The sequence below is a fragment of the Ursus maritimus genome, unplaced genomic scaffold (genome assembly GCF_017311325.1).
Source record: "Ursus maritimus isolate PB19 unplaced genomic scaffold, ASM1731132v1 scaffold_6, whole genome shotgun sequence".
Taxonomy (NCBI): domain Eukaryota; kingdom Metazoa; phylum Chordata; class Mammalia; order Carnivora; family Ursidae; genus Ursus; species Ursus maritimus.
Window position 1 is genome coordinate 33018032 of NW_024426774.1, and position 20523 is coordinate 33038554.

The 20523-nt window shown below is 46.6% G+C and overlaps 1 long non-coding RNA gene across 3 annotated transcripts in view; it reads right to left on the reverse strand.

Annotated features, from left to right (window-relative positions):
• Positions 1 to 7089: 7089 nt before the first annotated feature.
• Positions 7090 to 20523, reverse strand: part of LOC103671548 — a 59344-nt gene continuing 45910 nt past the window's right edge. For 2 of the 3 annotated variants that reach the window (XR_005832820.1, XR_570950.2), the window contains 2 exons: positions 12820 to 13008; positions 7090 to 8252 (listed from right to left, as the gene is read on the reverse strand). This is a non-coding gene — a long non-coding RNA (uncharacterized LOC103671548). The remainder of the gene's footprint in view (positions 8253 to 12819; positions 13009 to 20523) is intronic. The other variant, XR_570952.2, reaches the window with a different exon arrangement.

A 20523-nucleotide genomic window follows, 5' to 3' on the forward strand; every position in this document is an offset into this window, starting at 1 on the left:
TCAACCGACTGAAACAACCAGGCGTCCCATAATATTTTTCTTTTAAGAATATCAGCCAATATTCTGATTGTTGTTTACTTGTTTTTGTTGATTATTCTTGTTTGCTGCTTATTCACCTTTTTCCCCTTCCCTTAAACAATTGTGTGCTTTTTTGTGTGCATAAGTGGCCCCAAATACCTTCTTTAGCTCAAGATGACCTTCAAGATTGGTTGTAACTGGTACAGAATTAACCTAATACTGTCTTAGAACCTAGGATGTAAAAGCCAGTTTCTACAATTGCTTTCCCCAACTGAAAGGATTTGGGTGTAAAATGAAGTATTACATTTTCTGCCATGTTCATCCAAGATTTGCAATCATTCATTTGGTTGGGACATGAGTTTTAAGGAAACATTCTTCTGCTGTGAGAGGGGACATTTTCCAGAATCAGTCTCCCACATAGCAAAGGCCCTACAATTTCCAATTTCTGTATCATCATCCTTCTCCCATTGGGGAAATTTCTCGAATGTAATTTTCTTTGTGTCTCCTAGGCAGGCACAGCTTACATCTATAGCTTCTGAGTTGTGAATTTGATATGAATGATTCCCTTTTACATTCTCATTGCTTTAATCACTAATTAAATCTTCAGCAAGTAAATAATTTGTAAGGTCCTGTGTAAAAATATTGCATGGAATGTCCAACCAAAATCCACTCACTTTTATCATTTCTGCAGTTTTTAAAGATTTAAGCAGATCACTTCTTTGGTAATTCTTTTCAGCTTCTGACTTTCACCCTCCTGTTTTATGACAACATTGTCTATATTTATTCTCAGTGATAAAAAGATTAATATAAAGTGTAATTCCACACCCACAGTAAGCACTCCACAGCGATTCTTTTCATTATTTGCCTGACATTTGGTTATATATTTAGGGACAACATTGTTTTACATTAATAAAAGCATACCTCTTTCTTCAGGCTTAAGATATGATGTATATTGATAACAGGTAATTCCAAACCAAACAATTTATTGGGGGGGAGCATATTAAAGCATTTTAAATTTGCATAATAAAGTCAATCATTTATATCTAGCAAATGTATTGGGCCAACTTGTCTCAGAATTGTAGCAGCTGTAAACGTCAAGCAGCTGTTCATGCTGGACTCAAGGTTTAAAAAATACCATAAAAATAAAATGTTGCATTTGCATGTATAGGAACCTAAGCACCCTATTGTGATGTAAAATAAGAAATATACATTTGTTCTTTGTCCTAGTCCCAGAGATCTTAAAACCCTTGGAATTTCCTAAGTGATAAGTGCAATAAAAGTGTCTAGATATTCATATGACAAGCCCCTTTCAACCACACCAGAGTTTATACTAATGAGATGACTTTTAAAAACCACCTAAAGGAACCAGCCATGTGATTGGAGAGTTGGACTTTCAGTCCCACCCCCTGACTTCTGGGGATGGGGACAGGGAGGGGGGCTGGAGATGAGTCCAATTACCAATGGCTAATGATAATCAACTTTACCTGTGTAATGAAGCCACCATAAAAACCCAAAAGGACAGGATTGGGAGAGCTTCGGGTTGGTGAACACTTCGCACCCAGTGGCATTCTTGAAGAGGATGTGGAAGCTCTGTCCCCGTTCCCACATACTTTATCCTATGCATCTCTTCCATCTGCCTGTTCCTGAATTATATCCTTTTATAATAAGCCATACATCTAGTAAGCAAAATGCTTCTTTGAGTTATATGAGCCACTCCAGCAAATTAATCAAACCCAAAGAGTGGGTCATTAGAATCTATATCTATAGCCAATAGGTCAGACAGGTGACAACCTGTCACAACCTGCGACTGGTGTCGAAGTGGGGGACAGGGACAGTCTGTAGGACTGAGCCCTTAACTTGTGGGATCTGACCGTCTCCAGGTAGATAGTGTCAGGAGGGAGTTGAACTGTAGAAACACCCAACAGGCATTAGAGAATTGGCGGTGTGGGTAAAAAAAAAAAACCACACATTAGCGTTGGAAACAGAATTACACTGGGTAACATGGCACCATATTTCTGATGTGGCCCACCAGTGTCTGGATGCCCCCTATAGACTGACACTCAAGCTGGCCCAGATGCCAGCCCCTCACCCCGCCCTTGCACCTGGTTTGTCTTATGGCCCCTACCATCTGCAGCCACCATCCATAACCCTGTGGTGGGCATGGATCACGTCAGCACCCTTCAACAGTCCATGCCCTTCTGGGACCCATCACAAAACCGCTGTTTCTAGTGCCTCCCATCTGGGTGTGGTGTGGTGGGTTGTTGGTTTTTCCAGACCTACTCTGAAACCACTGAAAACATATGCTTCCAGCTCTGTCATATCAAAATACCTCAAACTCGCCTTCATGAAAAGGGAGCCTTGTTCCCTCAGCCATCCACGTGTCCCAGAGCTGAAATCTGCCTCCACAAGACACCAAATAGATCAGTCTCATCCATTCAGTGAAACAAAAACCGGTCAAACCAGTTGTTTGGCATCATGTGGACCAAGCACAAACACGCTAGAAAACAGATGGTGGGCAAAAGCAAGGGAGTCTGCGTGTTTGCATAAGCTGTGGGTCCTGGTCTATGCTTATCGTCTGTGGGAAGCCCAGGGCAGGTGAAAGTTCTGGGTAGTCTGACCATCAAAGTTATCATGGTTTTCAACCAAAGAAGACCTTCAGAATTGTGAGAATGCTCCTACAGTAAGAAAAGTTTCTCTCTTTGTGATCACCTAAGAAACAAGGGTCAATTCCTTCATTTTTGTCCAAGAGTTAGTCTATAAGGAGACTTTTGTTTGATATTTTATGACGAAAGGATACTAGATAAAAACATGCTTTCTGATATGCTAGTATGCAAACGCTGAACAGCCAGGAGCATTATCTTAGACAAAATTTTCCCCTACCTTCTAACTACTGAAAGGGAGTCCTAATTCCTGTGGTCGCTTTTTTAAAAAAGATTTACTTATTTATTTGAGAGAGAGAGAGAGGCGTGAGCAGGGGAAGGGGCAGGGGGAGAAGGAGAGAGAATCTCAAGCAGACTCCTCACTGAGTGTGGAGCCCCATGCAGGGCTCAATCCCACAACCCTGAGATCATGACCTGAGTCAAAATTGAGTCGGATGCTTAACTGACTGAACCACCCAGGCACCTTTAATTCCTATGGTCTCACTGTTCTTCAGTGGCGTTTGTCCTTTGTCCTTCTCTCTGCTTCCCTGACTTGGTACTAGACATCACTCCTCCAAAGGATAGATCTGGTTGAGAAATTTTCATGTTGTTTCCTTGAAAAGTAATTACATTTCCCCTTATTGTGCGTGTGTGCGTGCCTGTGTGTGTGTGTGTGTGTACAGATTTGAGTACAACTTGTCAATATTTCCTACTGCATACTGGGTTGTTTTTTTAATAGTGTTTTTTCATAGTTATTATATTCCAAGAGGAAATACTATCCCTGATCATAAATTTACCTTACACCCAATTTATTCCTCCCATTTTTGTATTACAGGGTTTTGAACAAGTGACTATTAATTTTCTTCTTTAAAAAAAATTGTATCTAGCTTCAGTATTGTCTTCCAAATTTCTATATTCTAAACCACATCCGAATGCCTACAATGCACATTGCATATGCTCCCTTTCTGGTTTGTGACTGCCCCTTTGATAAAGAAAACCTTACCAGAAATACGAAGTAATATGACCACAATGTTTAAATCTGCTGATTTGGAACTAGCATGAAATTGCTGTCTAAGCAGACTGTACGGATTGGGCCTCAATCTTCTCATATTTAAAGCAGTCAGGTTCATTATAATTTAGAGATAGTCTCTCGGGTCCTCTCTGGATCAAACTTCCATTTATTCTTAGTCACTCTCACCGGGCAAAGGCAGCAGGAATCTGCCTGCTAAGTGGGAAGACATGGAGACCGGAGAGGTCCTTGAACTAAGAGAAGGAATTACAAACGTAGCAGGAAGGAAGCTGTCCGGCCCAGGGCGATGACCGGCTGGGGGAAAGGAGGTGCCCCCCTCCATCGATCCGCTCCTCACAGCCACAAATACCACCACATGTGCACAAACCACACACACAGAGTACACCCTACCTCTGCACACCACACTCACCATGCACACGCAACCCACACACACTATCTACAGACAACACAAACGCCCCATAAGCGCTCGCACAAAGAGCCGCCTGTGAACCCCTCCTTCGTTTCCATTCTCAATTCTGCATTTGGAAATTGCTGAACGAATAAGAAAACAGAAATGGGCTTTGTGTGGGGGCGGGGGGGGTCCCTCGGGATCTCACAAGATGTCTTTTTAGGCCTGGGCTGGTTTTCTGCTGTGCGTGGGGAGGAAGGGCTGGGTGGCACCTGGGGATGGAGGCCTCACAGAGGAAGGTCCTGGAGAAGACAGAAACCGAGGAGGGGGAGTCCAGGTGGGGAGGGCAGCAGAGGGTGAGAGCTGGCGAGTACACCCAGGACCGCGGGCTCAGAAGGGTCTGCTGGGTTTTGCTCTAGACTGGGATGCCCTTCACCCAAACTCAGAGAGCCACCCTGAACCCAAAGAGATGGTGCTGCCTGGACCGGCCGGAGCTGCCCATGGCTGTGTGGGTGGGCAAGGGCAAGGGCGGAGGGAGCTAGCTCAGCCCCGGCCCTGCGGCCACAGCCACAAACATCCCACAAATGACCGTTTCAATGAGAGCTTTTTAACACTTGGGCTCTCAAACCTTCAGAAATTCTCCACCCTACAATTTCTAAAAGTAGATCTCATTTGGGTGTTTTATAGGTCGAGAAGTCCTGCCACCTACAGCAGAGACGTGCAGCTTTTCTTCTCTCCTCTTCCTTTTGAAACGATATCCAAACCCCAGTGGTTTCCTTGCCTGGGAGAATGCAGTGCCACACGCAACATCTGCAAGCAGTTAATTTTCCAAATGAGAGACGGTCACCACAGATGCAGACCTTTTCAAAATAAACACTAGAAAAAATATGACGCTGGCAAAAATGAGAGCCCAGAATCTGTGTGAGTGGGTGGGAGGTGGCTGGTGCCGGGACAGGACCCAGTTTGTGCAGATCAAAGTCAAATCCTCGCCTGCCTGGATGCGAAAACGCAAAAGAATTGGAGGTAGAGAACTGCAGGGCGGAGAGGGGCTTTGGGGAAGGGGGGAGTATTCCAGCCCTCCTACGTATTGGGAAATTAAAGCCTGGGGCAGGAAGTGAGTGCTTATCTGTGTTGAGACTGGAACCCAGGCCAAGAGCTTTTTGCTCCATGATAAGCCTTGTTTTTATTTGAATATTTCAGCTTTTTCTGTTTGGGGAAAATAAAAGGCCTCTAACTTTGAATGATTGCTTTTAACCCCTCCTCGGGGCCCATTTGGGATGCTGGGGGATTCTCATCCTGGCCTCTAAGAGTGGGTGCTTCCTTCCCACCACACACACACACACACACACACACACACACACACACACGCCTCGCTGTGCCCTGCAGCTAGACTGCCAAGCGGTGAGAAGCCAGCACCCCGCAAAGGCCAAGACGGGGCCTAAGAACTCCACGGTGGGCAGCTGCTTCCTATCCGCCTTATGGAAGGAAGCACCCAAGCTTGTGGATCTGGTGCTCAAGACAAAAAAGCCTGGTTGCTCTGACTAGCAACTAGTCAGGAGGAATCTGGGGCAGGACAGGCTGGAGACCCACCTGCACTCACATCCTACCAAAGCCACCCCTCCCTTCCCGCAACAGGAAGGAGGAGGCACAGAGGAGATCCGCAACACGGGGACTGGCACAGACGAGGCATTCAGGACATCGCTGTTGTTTAGGATTGGAGTTAAACGTAGGAAATTGAGAGGCCAATGGCACACTGAAGGAAATGTACTGCTCCAGCCCAGGTGACCTGCACCATGCTAACTTGTCGCGCTCTATCTGTGGTTAAAGCCTTATTGCTAGCTTATCCATCTTGTCCCTACAGGATGGTTTTTTGCAGCGAGGTTTCAAAAGACAAAAGTTGAGTTCGAAAGAAAAAGCATAGGGAATAGATAAAAAGAAAGGGATAGAAGAAAAGAATTGTAGACAGTGGGGGCCCTGGGAGAAGAGTTCTGGACCTGGGGGGAAAATGGGGAGCCGAGAAAGTGGGGACTGGGGAGGAGAGTCCAGACACAGTGGCCACAAGGAGGCACTGCTGTCCCGTCAAAGGCCCCGGGCAGGCAGCGACTCAAGGGGAGGTTTTTCAAAAATTCAAGTGGGCTTCGCTCCCTCTCAGACTTCACTCTAACCCCCCAGACTCTTCCTTAAGGTTTTGAGGTCTCCCCTCCCTCCCCTGGGAGTTGTCTCAGAGGACTCTGGAGGGACCCCTTCCTGTGAGCCTTCTAGAGTGAGCAACAATAGCCTGGCCAGGCCACCATGGGACTGATGGAGGCACTGGCGGGGTGGGGAGGGCGGGAGTGAAGAGACCTCCTGGATTTGCACCCCAGTTTTGTTCCCCGTATTTAAGGCCAGGCTCCCGTGTGGTAGGAGTAGGAAGGCGCCTCCGCCCACCCTTGCTGATGGGGTTAGCATGGGCGGAAGACCTGGCTGGCAGCGGAGGTCCATGCTCTGGAGCTCTGTTCTCCCAGCATATCCAGGAAGGAGGCGCTCACCCTGGATCTCCTTGTCAAACAGCAAATTCAGAAGGGACTGAAAAGGTCAGCCAGAGTGTCAGGAGTCCACCTGCGGGGAACCCCAGAGGAGAGGCTGAGGGACACCCTGGGCCTTGAGCCAAAGAGCACGGAATCAAGCCTGGGCATTGCATGTTCCTAGGGCCATTTGCAGCAACCCCTGCTCCCCTCTGTCTGAAGCCCAGCAGCTGTTGTCTAGCATCAGCCCTTACTCGCCTCTGGGCAGACACCCTGACAAATTCTATAGCCCCCTTGGCTTCTCCATTTTCAGTCCAGCTCCTCAAACACCAAAAGCTTCCATCACTACGACCTTCCTCATATTACCTTTTCCAAGATTCTGGCTTAGCAGATATTAGTTACAGTTCAGGCCCAATGGTGTCTCTCAAGACGATTTTAGGGAAACCTGTGTCTTCCAAAACCAAATCGCCTCTCAGGATGATTTTTCCACAAACGCAGACATTCTTTCAAAAGGCATTTATTGGTCTGCTCTTGCTTTTCCAGGGCATGAAAGAAGCAGGCTTAAGGAGCCAAGCGTGTTGGGACTCTGGGCTGCTTGTTCAGCCTTGGAGGACACTCTAGGGAGGGCACTAAGCCATGCAAGGCAAGCTCAGGGGTGATTCCTGTGGGTGAGGACTAAGGGCCTGAGGAAAGGAGACACCGGCAGAGTCCAGGCGCCAGTGGGATCCCCAGGCTGTCCATCCCCAACAGGACCCTGCCCAGCATGCTGCCGAGCCCTGTGGCGGCCCCAAGCCTCAAGGAAGAGGAAGTAGGGTCTGGATATTAGACAAGACTTCGGTCAGATTGTGGATTTGGGAATCTGCTGCTGACGCCACTGGGGGATGGGGATGCATAGGAAATTCTGAAAGTTGCAGGCTGCCCGGCTGCCTCGGACACACCCAGTCCTCATTCGGATTTGAGCAAAGGAGACCGAGAGCAGGAGGAAGGCCCCCAGGAGCCTGCAAATCGTGCCTAAGCGTCTGGATCCCACATCTGAAGAACGCTACTTACTATCAGCTTTGAGCGGTGGTAGCACCGTCGCCTCTGAGGTTTACCCAAGGCACGATTGTTACTGATTGAAACCATGAGACCGAATTCCAGCCCCCTCATCCCTCCAGTGGCAGGCTGAGGCTCCACATCCATTTCCTGCCTTGGTCAGAACTGGCTGCAGAATGGGACATGCCTGTCGGTGGCTCCTGCGGGAGAGGCTGAGGAGGATCAAGGCAGAGACAGAGGGGGAGGCCAAGGGGAATGAAGCACGGACCTGAGGAGCTGACGCCCCTCCCGCCCCACCCAGGCACACGGCAAGGGAGGGCTAGGAGCGCACTGGCATGAGCCCATCCTGTGGCTGAGAGGCTCTGTGGACTCGCCAGCCACCATTCCCCACAGGAAGAGGGGCTGTCCTTTCACAGCCATTGCCCTGACTCCTGAAGGTGGCTGGCTCCGAAGCTCACAGAAAATCAAAGATACACAGGGTATAATTAGAGGGATCCTAGCAAATGTCAGGTTTCACCACGGCCGTCATATTTTGTAATCAGGGCTCAGAGAGGTTAAGCAACCTCACAGAGCTGGATCGAGACAGCAATTCTTGACTCCCGACTTATTTTCTGACAGCAGAATCTTCCAGAAGGTCTCTAAAAGAGATCAAGAAATAAGTGGCTCTGGTCAAAATATTAAAATATCAGCTTCAAAATTATGATAGGTGAGTAGTCAATGAGTAGCCAATTTGCCATTTGCAAATCAACACACCACCTTACCATTTCATTTAGCGGGTCCTGAGGGCCAGGCCTCGTGCACAGTCCTTACGCATACCTTTCTGTTTCCTCCTCTGTCCCCTCCTCTGGGAGATAAAGCCACGTCCCTGCCGCAGAGGACTGCCATGAGGTCCGCATGGTAGGAGACACGTGCGGTAATGTACCAATCCTGAAACCACTTCTTCAGCTTACGACCAAGAACAAGGAAGTAGACGAGGCCCCCAAACAGCCAGTGTAGACACCATGAAGTCCAGGTTCCAAAGTTCATACCATGGGCTCACTGACAGTCCCCTCAGACTCATTCAGATCCTTTTCACTCTTACTTTTTAAATTGTTCTAATGAGCTTGCCTGCCAGGATTTTGTTTGTTTGGGATTGGTTTTGTCACTATTATCACTTTAATAAAAAAAAAAAATCCATGGGATCTTAGAAACAGCCAACAAATTAGAAGGAAGGTGCTGACCTGCTAGCAAGAAGCATACTGAGAATCGCAGAAGTATTTTTGATCTGGGAGACGGAGGGTAGCAAAAACGCACACATAGGAGGCCCCAAAGCATAATTCATTTGAGCGTAGGACTAAATCGCCACATAAATTTCAGAAGACTTGAAGGTATTACTGTCTGCCTGAATCATTAAAAAAAGAAGCTCTTCCACCCATCTTTTGATTCTAAGAATAATGGCCCAGCCTCACCAGTTCAAAGGATTTTTACTCCAAGAAGTCCATACATAGTGTCAACATCAAGAATGAGACCCCGTTTCTTGGGAACCAAGCCCCCGTGTTAGTATTTCCTCTTCAGCCGCACTCCCACACCCCCGACAGATGCACTCAGCATTTCCACCCTTGCAGCAGATAAGAATATGACTGTAAATCAGCACAAGGATTCTTCAGAGACGGTGCACAGAAACCGTGCATGCAGGATATTGGAGGAATGTCTAAAACACTTGAGAACAAACTGTTTCCAAGCTCCCATAAGCAGTTTGGAAGCTTCTATTTATCTACAAATAACTGACATGCTCCAGATAATCTTTCTTCCCTGTTTATGAAAAGAGGCTCTAAGAGCCCCTTTAGGCCACTGTTGAATGATTGAACGAATGGATGGATGAGTGGTAAATAAATAAACCTGGCCACATAGCTCAAGTTATTTGAAAATAGCAAATCCTCTTTTTTAAATATAGCCCAATGAAGACTTCCACTGGTTCACACATTTCTCCCAACAATTCTGCATCAGTTAAGACCTGACTGTATTCATATTTATACATTGTGGATCATTTTGCTGCTTATATTCTAGAATAACACCCAACATTCAGATGAAAAGTCAAGAATCCATCCATTTAGGTTTCTAAGCATCCAGATGGCCGGCATCAGTGGATGTAAGCATTGTGTATCCATTCATTCAACAAATATTTATTAAGTGTCTGCTCCATGCCTGGCTTTCTGCTAGGCCCTGAAAACCTCAAACTGAGCAAGATTGATCATTCAGTCAACTTCACAAAACCACATCATCTCAAAGCAGAAGGAAGCAGGAACCGTGCATATAAGTTGCTCCATGCCTAGCACTGTTTTGGGACCTTCATATGATACCACCTTTTGTTTCATGACAACCCTTGAAAGGAGGTATAACCATAAATAGGTGAAGAAACTGAAACTCAGAGAGGTCATGCAAGTTGTTCAAGCCACACAGCTACTAAGTGTCAGAGCAAGAATGGCAGCCCATTGTTCTGCACAACCCAATGAAGGGGTCTGTGGTGGGAGGCAGACAGCAGAGTGGACTGATTCTGCCTCCCTTTGTTGCATGCCTTCAGGAAAGTGACAAGCTCAGTTTTCTCATCTCTCTAATGGGACCACAATGCGTCTCTCAGAACTCAGCTGTGGGTATCAAAGGACATAATAGATGTGGGGTCTCCTGGCTTGGGATCTGACACACATAGGTACTCAGCAAATGTTTCTTACATGGGCCGATCTAGTCTCCAAACCCTCTGGCACACTCACCTCCCACCCTCTACACCAACATCCACCGAGAGCAAGCTCCCCAGTCACTTCCAGAAGCAGGCAGTTCACAACTTCCTGAAGCACTGTGTCCTGGAGTCAGAGGGCTCACTAACCTGCATCCCCATGTGCATGGACCACAGCAAGTGTGGAGAAGACAGCAGAAGACACAGGCCTCCCCCAGGAGAAGACAAGGTCTGTCTACAGGAAGCATTAGAGAAGGCTCAAGGTGTATCATCTTCAAGAGCAGGAATAGGAGGTGGTGGAGATGAGGCAGGCTCTCTCTTCCTTCCTAGTCTCCACCCTGTCCACCCCAAGGAGGAGCTGATCTGACCCCCAGGCCAACTTCCTGGATGAGGATGGCCAGGCCTTCCCCTTTATCCTGATGCTCCCAGAACTGACGCTTTGTTTTCTCCATTTCCATTCCCCTGCCTGCCCGGTCCCAGTCCCCTTTTGAGCAATTTTCTCATGTGAGTCCTAACCCAACCAGGTATTTCCTGGCCTTGTGAGAAACCAGTCTTACTCTAATGTTTTGAATCTGAAACACCATGAAAAAAAATAATAATAATAATTTCAAAAGACAATTTTGTAACCACGTTAAATCAGACTCAGAGAGAGCAACATCCCACACACTACACATCCCACCACTCTATTTATCCTGGAAGTGTAAGGTGTTAAAAGGTCAAGTTCTTGAATTTGGCCTTTCAGATTATATTCCAGTTCAACTGCTTATAATTCGTAAACTTGTGCAAGTTAGCTAACCTCTTCAAGGCTTGACTTTCTCATCTGTAAAATAGATCCCCCCATAAAGTGTTGTAGTAAAGAACAGAAGTCAGTAAACTATGGCCTATAGGCCAAATCTGGTTCACTGACTGTTTTTATGAAGGCCTATGAGCTAAGAATGGTTTTTACATTTTAAATGGTTGAAAAAAATCAAAAGAAGAATATTTTGTGATACATGAAAATTACATGAAATTCAAATTTCAGGGTCCATAAATAAAGTTTTATTGGAACATAGCCATGAACAGTTGTTTACATATTGCCTACGGTTGCTTTTCTGCTACAACGGCCAAGTTGAATAGTTGCAACAGAGACATGATAGCCCATCAGCATAAAATATTTACTATCTGGCTCTTCTAGAAAATGTCTGCCAATCCCTGGTAAAGAGAAAACAAAGAAATGCCTGGAAATGCCTGTAATAGTAAATACCAAAAAAATGTCAGCTATCGTTTTCTTGTATTACCGTCCAGCTCCCATTTGCCTTTGGAGATACATTCCCATGTGATTCCAAAGGTTTTCTGCATTATTTTTTAAACGCTGCATAATATACATTTCCCTGTAGAAGACATATGGTGGTATCTAGTTCTAACTGGCATTATCAACACAGAAGGCATCGTCCTGACCTCACAGAAAGACAATGGGAGAGAGGTCCCATCCTCCTAAATGTCATCCTCTGGACTTATCCTTATTGGAATACAAAGTGGAAGGGCTTAAAATAGAAGCAAATAATAGCAGTCTCCAGATTTCCTTGTATCAGAGAACATTGAACGGAGAAAGGAACTTAGAAATTCTCTGATCCAATTGCCCCTGCTTTATAAATAAGGAATCTGAGGCTGGACAAAGTTAAGGGACTTAGCCTAGAGCAATCAACTCTCTTTGGCCACCCCCACCCCCATCTTGGTGCCTTTCCTATGTTTTGCTGTTCTCTGCCCTTCTTCCTGTTGTATGTGCTTCCTTTCCCTTTGATTTTATATTCTACATCATATGATGTGACCTTGAGAAACAGTTTATGTGCAGGTCCTAGTTTATTAGATGTTAATAATCTTAAAAGCAAATCAAATCCATTTTTTTTAAAAATTTAATCGAGGTAGGTATAATTGCTATATAACATTATATTAGTTTCAGGTGTACAACATAATGATTTGATACTTGTATGTATTGTGAAATGAGCATCACAATAAGTCTAGTTAACAGCCATCATCATACACGGTTACACATTTGTTTTTTCTTGTGAGGAGAATTTTAATGATTAACTCTCTTATCAACTCTCAAACATGCAATACAGTGTTATTAACTAAAGTCACCATGTTGTACATTATATCCCCAGGACTTATTCATTTTATTACAGGAAGTTTGTATCTTTTGACCCTCTTCACCCATTTTACCCATCCCCTAGCCCCCCTCAAATCCATTATTTTAAAAGATTTTATTTTGACAGAGAGAGAACACAAGCAGGGGGAGAGGCAGGCAGAAGGAGAGGGAGAAGCAGCTCCCTCCAGAGCAGAACCCTGGGACCATGACCCAAGCCAAAGGCAGTCGCCCAAACAACTGAGCCACCCAGGCGCCCCAAATCCATTTTTAAAACAAAGGAACATCTACCCCGCCTAGGCTTGACATCCATTTCCGAGCAAATAGAGGCTCCTTAATGCCCCTAATCAAGATCTGTCTATGTTTAACCAACCTCCTCACAGGGTCCTGGCATCAGCTTCACTCCACCGGCCTTCCAGGGCTCCAGAACAGGTGAGAAAAATGAGAAGGCCCTTCCCCAGGGCGGGCGGCAGGATTTGGCCCTCACAGCCTGCCATTCACACAGCAGGACAGAAAAGGCATTCACTTTCCTCCTCCGTGTCATGATACCAACAGAAATTACCTTTAAATGAGGAAGAAAGTCATTATTTAATCAATAGGATTGCGTCAATTGAGGAAAATTTGTCTCCAGTGTAAACAAGTGGACCGTCTTTGCGCTCTATGAATACAAGGTTAAATTACTTGCAGATCCGGCGATGAGAGACATGTAGGAAGTGAACCTGAAGCCTGACACATTCAAGGTCTGGGAACCGAAAATAATAGGAATTGTTCTGATTTTTCCAGTGGAATTGAGCAAGAGATGGACCCGCCTCTTTGCAGAACCAAGGATTCCTCTGCCTTACCCTTTCTTTTGAGGAGGAGGGGGAGGAGGGGAAAGATAATGACAAAGAGAGATGAGAACAAAGGTTCAATGAAAGGTGGGCAGCCTACCCCTCCAGAGCTGGCCACTGTCACTGGCCCGGAGGGGGCTGGGGTTGGGGGGTGGCATTAAAAGGAGGTGTGATCATGTCTGTCCACTGCCTCCTGCTCACAGCCGTTCCTTCGCTCCACAAATTCCATTCAGCAGATCCTCTTGAGAATGAATCATTGTAATGGTGGCTAATGTGTATTGAGCATCTGTGCCAAGCATGCCGAGCCCTAGATGTGCCTCACACTCTTCAGTATTCTCAACAGCCTTAGAAGGTAGCTACCGTGATCACGCCCATTTCACAGATGAGGAAGAGGGCAGTAACAGCTGGAGAATGGTGGGGGGCAGTTCTGCTTGGTTCTGGAGCCTACCATACTAACTGCCCAGTCTCGGGGTGCCCATCCCTGTGCTGTCACGGGGGTCCATACAAACCGGACCTGCTTTCCGAAAGTCCCCACAGCCACAGAGGAAGGGAAACAGAGCATTTACTCTTGTTCGGGGAGGGGCTCAGCTTGTTCTCAGAGTCTCTGGTTGAGCAGCCTCCTGCCTGCTTCTCCTCCAGTCCTTCCCCCGTGCCTGTTGCCTCCTTTGACCACCTCAGAAGGAGCCTCTCAGTGGTCGAAGTGATTTCTGTCAAGGCTAAAGGCAGATGGTGAGGGCTAAGTTCCCTGCTCCCTGACAGAACTTCTTAGTGAGAATTTGACCTTCAGGTATCTCTCACTGACTCAGGAGGCTGTTCCAGCTGCAGAGTGAAAGTCACTGGCATGCTCCCTTCAGAACATGAGCCATAACCAAATAAACGTTAGCTCTGGGCTTTTCGAAAGCCAGATTCCATCACCTTTGTGGTGACATCTGGCTAATGGTTATTCCCTGCGTCTCCTCCTGTTCTCCTCCCCACCCCTCACTCAGCTCCAATTCTGAAGAGTCCCAATGTGTGGTTCACAACCGACCTTCCTTCCGTGACTGTATCCCTTAGGTGTCCATCAGGAAAACACAGTCACCCCATGCCTAGGCCCTGGGTCACCCTAACAGGGATCTGACGAGGCCTAGGCTAAGGGGCCTCTTGGCCTCCTCTGGTGAGACTGTGGCGTGCTGGCTCTCTTGTCAAGACAGCAAGAGGCTGGCTTGCTGAGAAGAAGAGTTTCACATTAAGAAAGAAAAAGAAAAAGAAAAAGAAAAGAAAAGAGAAATGAAACATATTTGACCCGGGAAGAAATAGAAGACCTCTCAAGTTGCCAAAGTGACGGATTAGACAGGGAGGCAGAGCAAATGTGAACTCCTGGGGAGGCGGTCAGAAGGAGCCCAGATGGACTAGACTAGGCTGAGGTGGTGGGAGGAATGGAGACAGGATGATTTATCCAGGTTGGGTCGGGAGACCAGTTGGAGCGCTCGGCAGAGCTAGACACAGTCCACCCTTTGTACCCCATTTATCTAACTCATCAATTTTATAGCCACATTACCTTCCTATGGGCAGGAAAGCAGATATTGGTGCCATCGCAGGCCTGGCTGTGGTTTGCACAGCATAATGACAGATGCCAAAAACAAAGGGGAGGGGAAAGGGCCCTTTGGAGACCACAAAAGAGCCTTTATAATTATGCCTCTTCCTCTCTCGGGAGCCTGCCTCTCGCTGTCGCTCTCGCTCTCCCTCCCTGCAGAGGTGCCAGGCTGGCTGCAGGGGTGCCGTCCTCCCGGATGCACGGGGCAGCTGCCTAGCACGCGTCTATTAATAGCCGTGCATGGACTTGAAGGCAGCTATGCCGGCCCGCCTCTCTTCTCCAGGCTAAATAGCGGCAATCCCTTTAACCTTTCTTCATGGGCCCGATTTTCCATCCCTTTAATCATCCCTGTCACTTTCTGCTGGATGGCCTCCACTCTCACCACATCCCTCCCCCAGGGTGGAGACTCGGAGCCAGCTGGAATAATGGGCGTCCCGCCTCAAGAGCTGCTCCTTCCCCTCCGCACGCACGCCCCCCTGCCCCAGGCTGAGTTACTGCCACTCAGGACACAACTGGAGAACTTCTCTCCCCATGGATGTCCCCCTTGACCAGAACATCACTAACATCCAAGAGTCTCCTCTGAGGGGTCCCCACAGTTCTCTTCCCCTCCGTTCCACTGCCCCGCCCCCACCCCATCTAGACAACAGCCTGTCCTGTGGACCCTGAGAGCAGTCCCCCAGCCAGCTTCCCTGCCTCCATCTGGCCCCCTCCCTGCCAAAACAGTTAAAAGCCCCCGTTAGAAATAATTATTTTAAATCAAACGTCATTTTTATCGTGTCCCTCCCCTATTCTAGAGCCCTCAGTAGCTAGCTCCCTGCTGCTTTTTGATACAGCAAATGCAAACATTTGCCAGACTCTGGGTCCAGAGTTCTCTCCCCACCCCCTTTCTGCGTATGTACAGATCCTCATTCAAAAAGCTTTTCCTAGTTAGTCTTCTCACTCTGGCTACACCTTTACCAGCCACCCACCCCCACAACATCTTGTTAGATACTGTTTTGGGTGTATTGATATATGTATCTATGGGCTAGGGCTCTTTGACAGAAAACAACAGAAACCACCTCTGACTGGTTTAAGGAACAGAAAAGGCTTGTTTGGGAATGAAGGCAGAGTCGACAGAATGAAAGACAGGGCTGAACCTAGGCCTAGGAAACGACAGAACAGGGGAGCTCTGAGGTCTTTCTAAAACACTGTCATCAGGTAATCAGCTCCAACTGTCTTCCATCCTTGTTTATCTTTGCTTAACATTCAGAGTTTCAGGACCTAGGATCTAGACAAGCTTTGTGACCAGGGTGGGGAGCCCCTGTGATTGGCCACCCCCCCAGAACCACACAGGGTGGGGAGAGTTGCCAGATTTCACAAATAAGAATATAAAATGCCCAGCTAGGTTTGCATTTCAGATAAACAATACATAATTGTCGTTATAAATGCAGTATTTCCTGAATTTGTCTTCCCATTCTTGCCCTCCGCCAGCCCCCCTCTGAGGCTCGCAGGTGGGTAGGCATCCTCTCAGACCTGGGCCTGCCACAATACCCGGCTGTACCTCGCCCCTCACACATTTCTTCAGTCCATCCTCAAGGTGGCTGTGGCTTTTACTTCTTTCCCCTCAGTCTTATAAACCAGCTTACACCACCTCCAAACTATATGTTAACTGACACAAATAAAAAGGCTAATGTACCCTTTGGCAACCATTATTATTTATTTCCTCTTTACCTTTATTGCGGAAAGAACAGCTTTCTTGGCCGTCTCTCTTTTGCCAAATACTTTGAAAACGGCCCTAATGATATTGAGCATTCCGTATAACTTTTTATAGCTTCACGCACATTTTCACGTTCATGATTTTGTTCAATGTCATAAATTATTGTAATTAGTGAGCTAAGTGGTCAGGTGGCCCCAGGAATACAGTCTCCCATTTCTCAGATGAGAAATGAAGGCTTTGAAAGGTAGATGATAAAAACGAGTGTGGGTTCCAAGCTGTTTGATCCAAGGCTTAGAACGACATGTTCTTTCCTCGACATTAGGGGTTAGCAAACTTTTTCTGTAAAGGAGCAGATGGTAAATATGTCAGGCTTTGTACACCATGCGATCTCTGTCACAACCACTCAGCTCTGCCACTGAAACACGAAAGCAGCCATAGTCGATACAGAAATGAATGGATGGATGTTCCAGTAAACTGTGTTTACAGAAAAGGTCACCAGCCATATTTAGCCCACAAGCTGCAGTTGGCTAACTAACGTCTCCTCTACACAACACAGTAAGCACTCTTTAATCTTTGAGTCTATCAAAGCTTGCCTCCAATTGCGATGCCATGACTTTGACCTGTTTTAGTATTAGATCACTCTCCTAATTTTCTCTCTCCTGACCTCTTTATTTTTTTTAAAGATTTTATTTATTTATTCGACAGAGATAGAGACAGCCAGCGAGAGAGGGAACACAAGCAGGGGGAGTGGGAGAGAGCCTGATGTGGGGCTCAATCCCATAACGCTAGGATCACGCCCTGAGCCGAAGGCAGATGCTTAACCGCTGTGCCACCCAGGCGCCCCTCTCTCCTGACCTCTTATGTGTCAGTATTGTTTAGATGATAACTGACTTGGCTCCCCACTAGCCCCTTGATCCCTCCTACACTGTGGCAAAGCTTTGGACCCTTGTGCTGTGAACATGCCCAGCTAAGCCCATCCTTCCTCCCCTGGATCCTTCTTTACCTGCATGTGAGATCAGTTCTGACAAGCCTTGTGAGGAGCCACCTTTCTGGGACAGAGCTTTCCCTGAGGCCCCCAGGATTAACCAGGATAAACCATCCTTCCAGCTTCCCCTCACTGTGGGTTTCATGTGCCTCCTCCTTTGGTCCTTTTCCAAGTTTGTCCCCAGGAAACTCATGTACTGGAATGGTAACTCCATGACAGGTCTTCCTACAGCCCTCTTCAGCCCTGGTCCACGGAAGACAGAGACTAATTAGTCCATCTTCTGCCTTCAGAGTGGGAAGACTGGCTTGAATGCTCCTCCCACAGAGAACAGGAACTCCCTAGAGCAAACCAGCTAGTTTGGTTTATACCCTTCACTGTTATGGATCTGGGACAGTGAGGGGTGGGGACAGTGTGTAAACAGCATTCTCCTGGGCTTAGACGACTGGGGTCGAAAATCCTCAGGTGTGGTGATTGCCCACCTGGAACCAGATTCTGCGTTGTAGGAGCCAGTGGGAAGTGACTGATACGTCACTAAAGAGTTTGAGGTTTTTAAGTGGGCTTCTGGGCGCATGTGTGAGCACACACCAGCCACAATGTCAAAAAAGATTCTAGAGATCATGTTACCCAAACCCCTCATTTACAAATAAGGAAACTAAAGCCCTGAGAAATCACCTTAGTTTATCATGATGCCAGGGGATAAGGACCCACATTGTCTTTGTAAACCATTATCCGTAAAGATGATGATGAACTTGATCAGTGAAACTGAAATTTATAACTATAAAGCTTTCCTTGAATATCAATATATTTTATTTTAAATAGGAAGCAGAGAATGTGCTCAGCCCATCATGGCCCAAAGCCGTGATCAGATCGACTTTATCAGAAATAATTCGGATTTGGCCTTCTCAAAGCTTCCATGTGTTCCAGAGGTAGAGTTCTCCTGGGAACATCAACAATCCCCTCCACCTTTCTTCATAAAGTCTTCAAAAGGGTCAAGAGAAGCAAAGGGTAGAGAGTACAAGAAACACTTGGGATCTGAATGCCCTGGCTCGACCATTTAGAAGCTGTGTGACCTTGAGCAAATAATTTATTTTTCTAAGCTTCGTTACTCATCTGTAAAAGTATAACAATAGTATTTATCTCAAAGAGATGATGTAATAATTAAATGAGATAATGTATACAGAGTGTCTGGCATAGGCTGACCTAATAGTTAACTATTCAATAAATATTCACTATTGTTGCAATGTTGACACCTCAGGCTTTTTGCCTAAAGCCCAACTCTGATTTTGAGTTGACCACTCTGCCTACCTTTCCGACTGTGAAACAGGCATAATAATTTAGTAGGAGAGATGGCTAATTAGAAGTTAGTTATGACCTGGGGACACAGATCTGGCTCCTCGCCCAGACCACAAACCAGCCCAAATGACCTCCAGGCCAAGAGACAAGGTGCCTTTCTGAGCTGAGTCCCCTCTGAAGGGGTGGCCTCCAAGCCAGAACTCAGGATCCCCGGAAGAAGAAGTAAGGCAGAGAAGTTCAGAGAAACAGGGAAACGTGGAAAGGGCTAATGCACAGTTTGTGGACAATCTTTCTGGCATGATTTTTGAGTCAAATTGTGTCACCTCATCCTTTGAAATCCCCACAGGATGAGGGCAAAGAAAACCAGGGAATTCCTACAACTCAAAGACGAAGGGTCAGGATAGATCCTGGGTAACAGTCATGCTTCAGGAATATCTCAATAGACCCAGACTGTAGTATTTGCAGCATCTCCAAAACCATTAAAAAAAAAAAAAAGAAAAAGAAAAAAAAGCAGACCGCCTAGAACTTCATTTTCCTGGTGATAGAAGAAATGCGCTAGACAAAACAATGCTTTCTCCTTTTCCCCGGGTTACTTGGCAGGAGCAGAAAACTCTTGACAAGAAGTTCCAGAAAGGCTTGATATTGGGTTTGAAAAGTACAAATTCCCACAACAATCAGTGACTAAAGTAGCAATATTTTAGCCTTTCACAGGAATCTGGTTATTATTACCATTAATGCCAAATATCTTGTTTCTATTCTTTTTGATTTAAGGTAATTTTCTTTGTAAAAGGCCTGCTTTGTTAAGCCCTACACAGTTACGTTGGCTTTGGGAGAAAGAGAAGTGGGCATGGTGGGAAAGTATCATGTTATACTGAAACTTTAGAGGGCCTGGTTGTGAAGACCCCCTTTGTTTTTGCTCTGAACCTGATGCAGTTCTCCAGTCTTCGTGTTCTAGCCCAGGGCACTAATTTCGGCATTGTCCGTTCTGATGATGGTATCTCTACTTGAACATGATCGTTTCCAAGGAAGGTCTCCAGAAGGCTGTACTTACCTGGTCAGGTCTGGCTATGACCTGGCCAAAGGAGACCCAGGTCAATGTTCACATCTAGAAAGTGACCCCATGACTCTGGGTCCACCTTGTAGACAATGAAGAAGAACAGATATCAAAAAGTGAAATATCTAGCTCAGTGGCAATTTTGCCCCCCAGGGAACATTCAAGAAAGTCTGGAGACATCTGTGATTATCATAACTTTGGGGGATGGGGGGGTCCTCCTGGTATCTAGGAGATGGAGGCCAGAGATGCTACTAAACATCCTACAAAACACAGGACAAGACCCACAACAAAGACTTATGCAGCCCCAAGTGTCAATAGGCTGACGTTGAGAAATGCTGAGACAAGAGACACAGAGAGCCCTGCATGGGCTGGGCCCCGCCTACCTCCCTCTCCATATTTTGCCCCATTCCCACTCATTCTCTGAACTCCAGGCAAACAACTTCCAGTCTTTCACTGCACTGTGTTCCCTCAGCATATTCTTTTTTTTTTTTTTAAGATTTTATTTATTTATTTGACAGAGAGAGAGACAGCCAGCGAGAGAGGGAACACAGGCAGGGAGAGTGGGAGAGGAAGAAGCAGGCTCCCAGCGGAGGAGCCTGTTGTGGGGCTCGATCCCAGGACTCTGGGATCACGCCCTGAGCCGAAG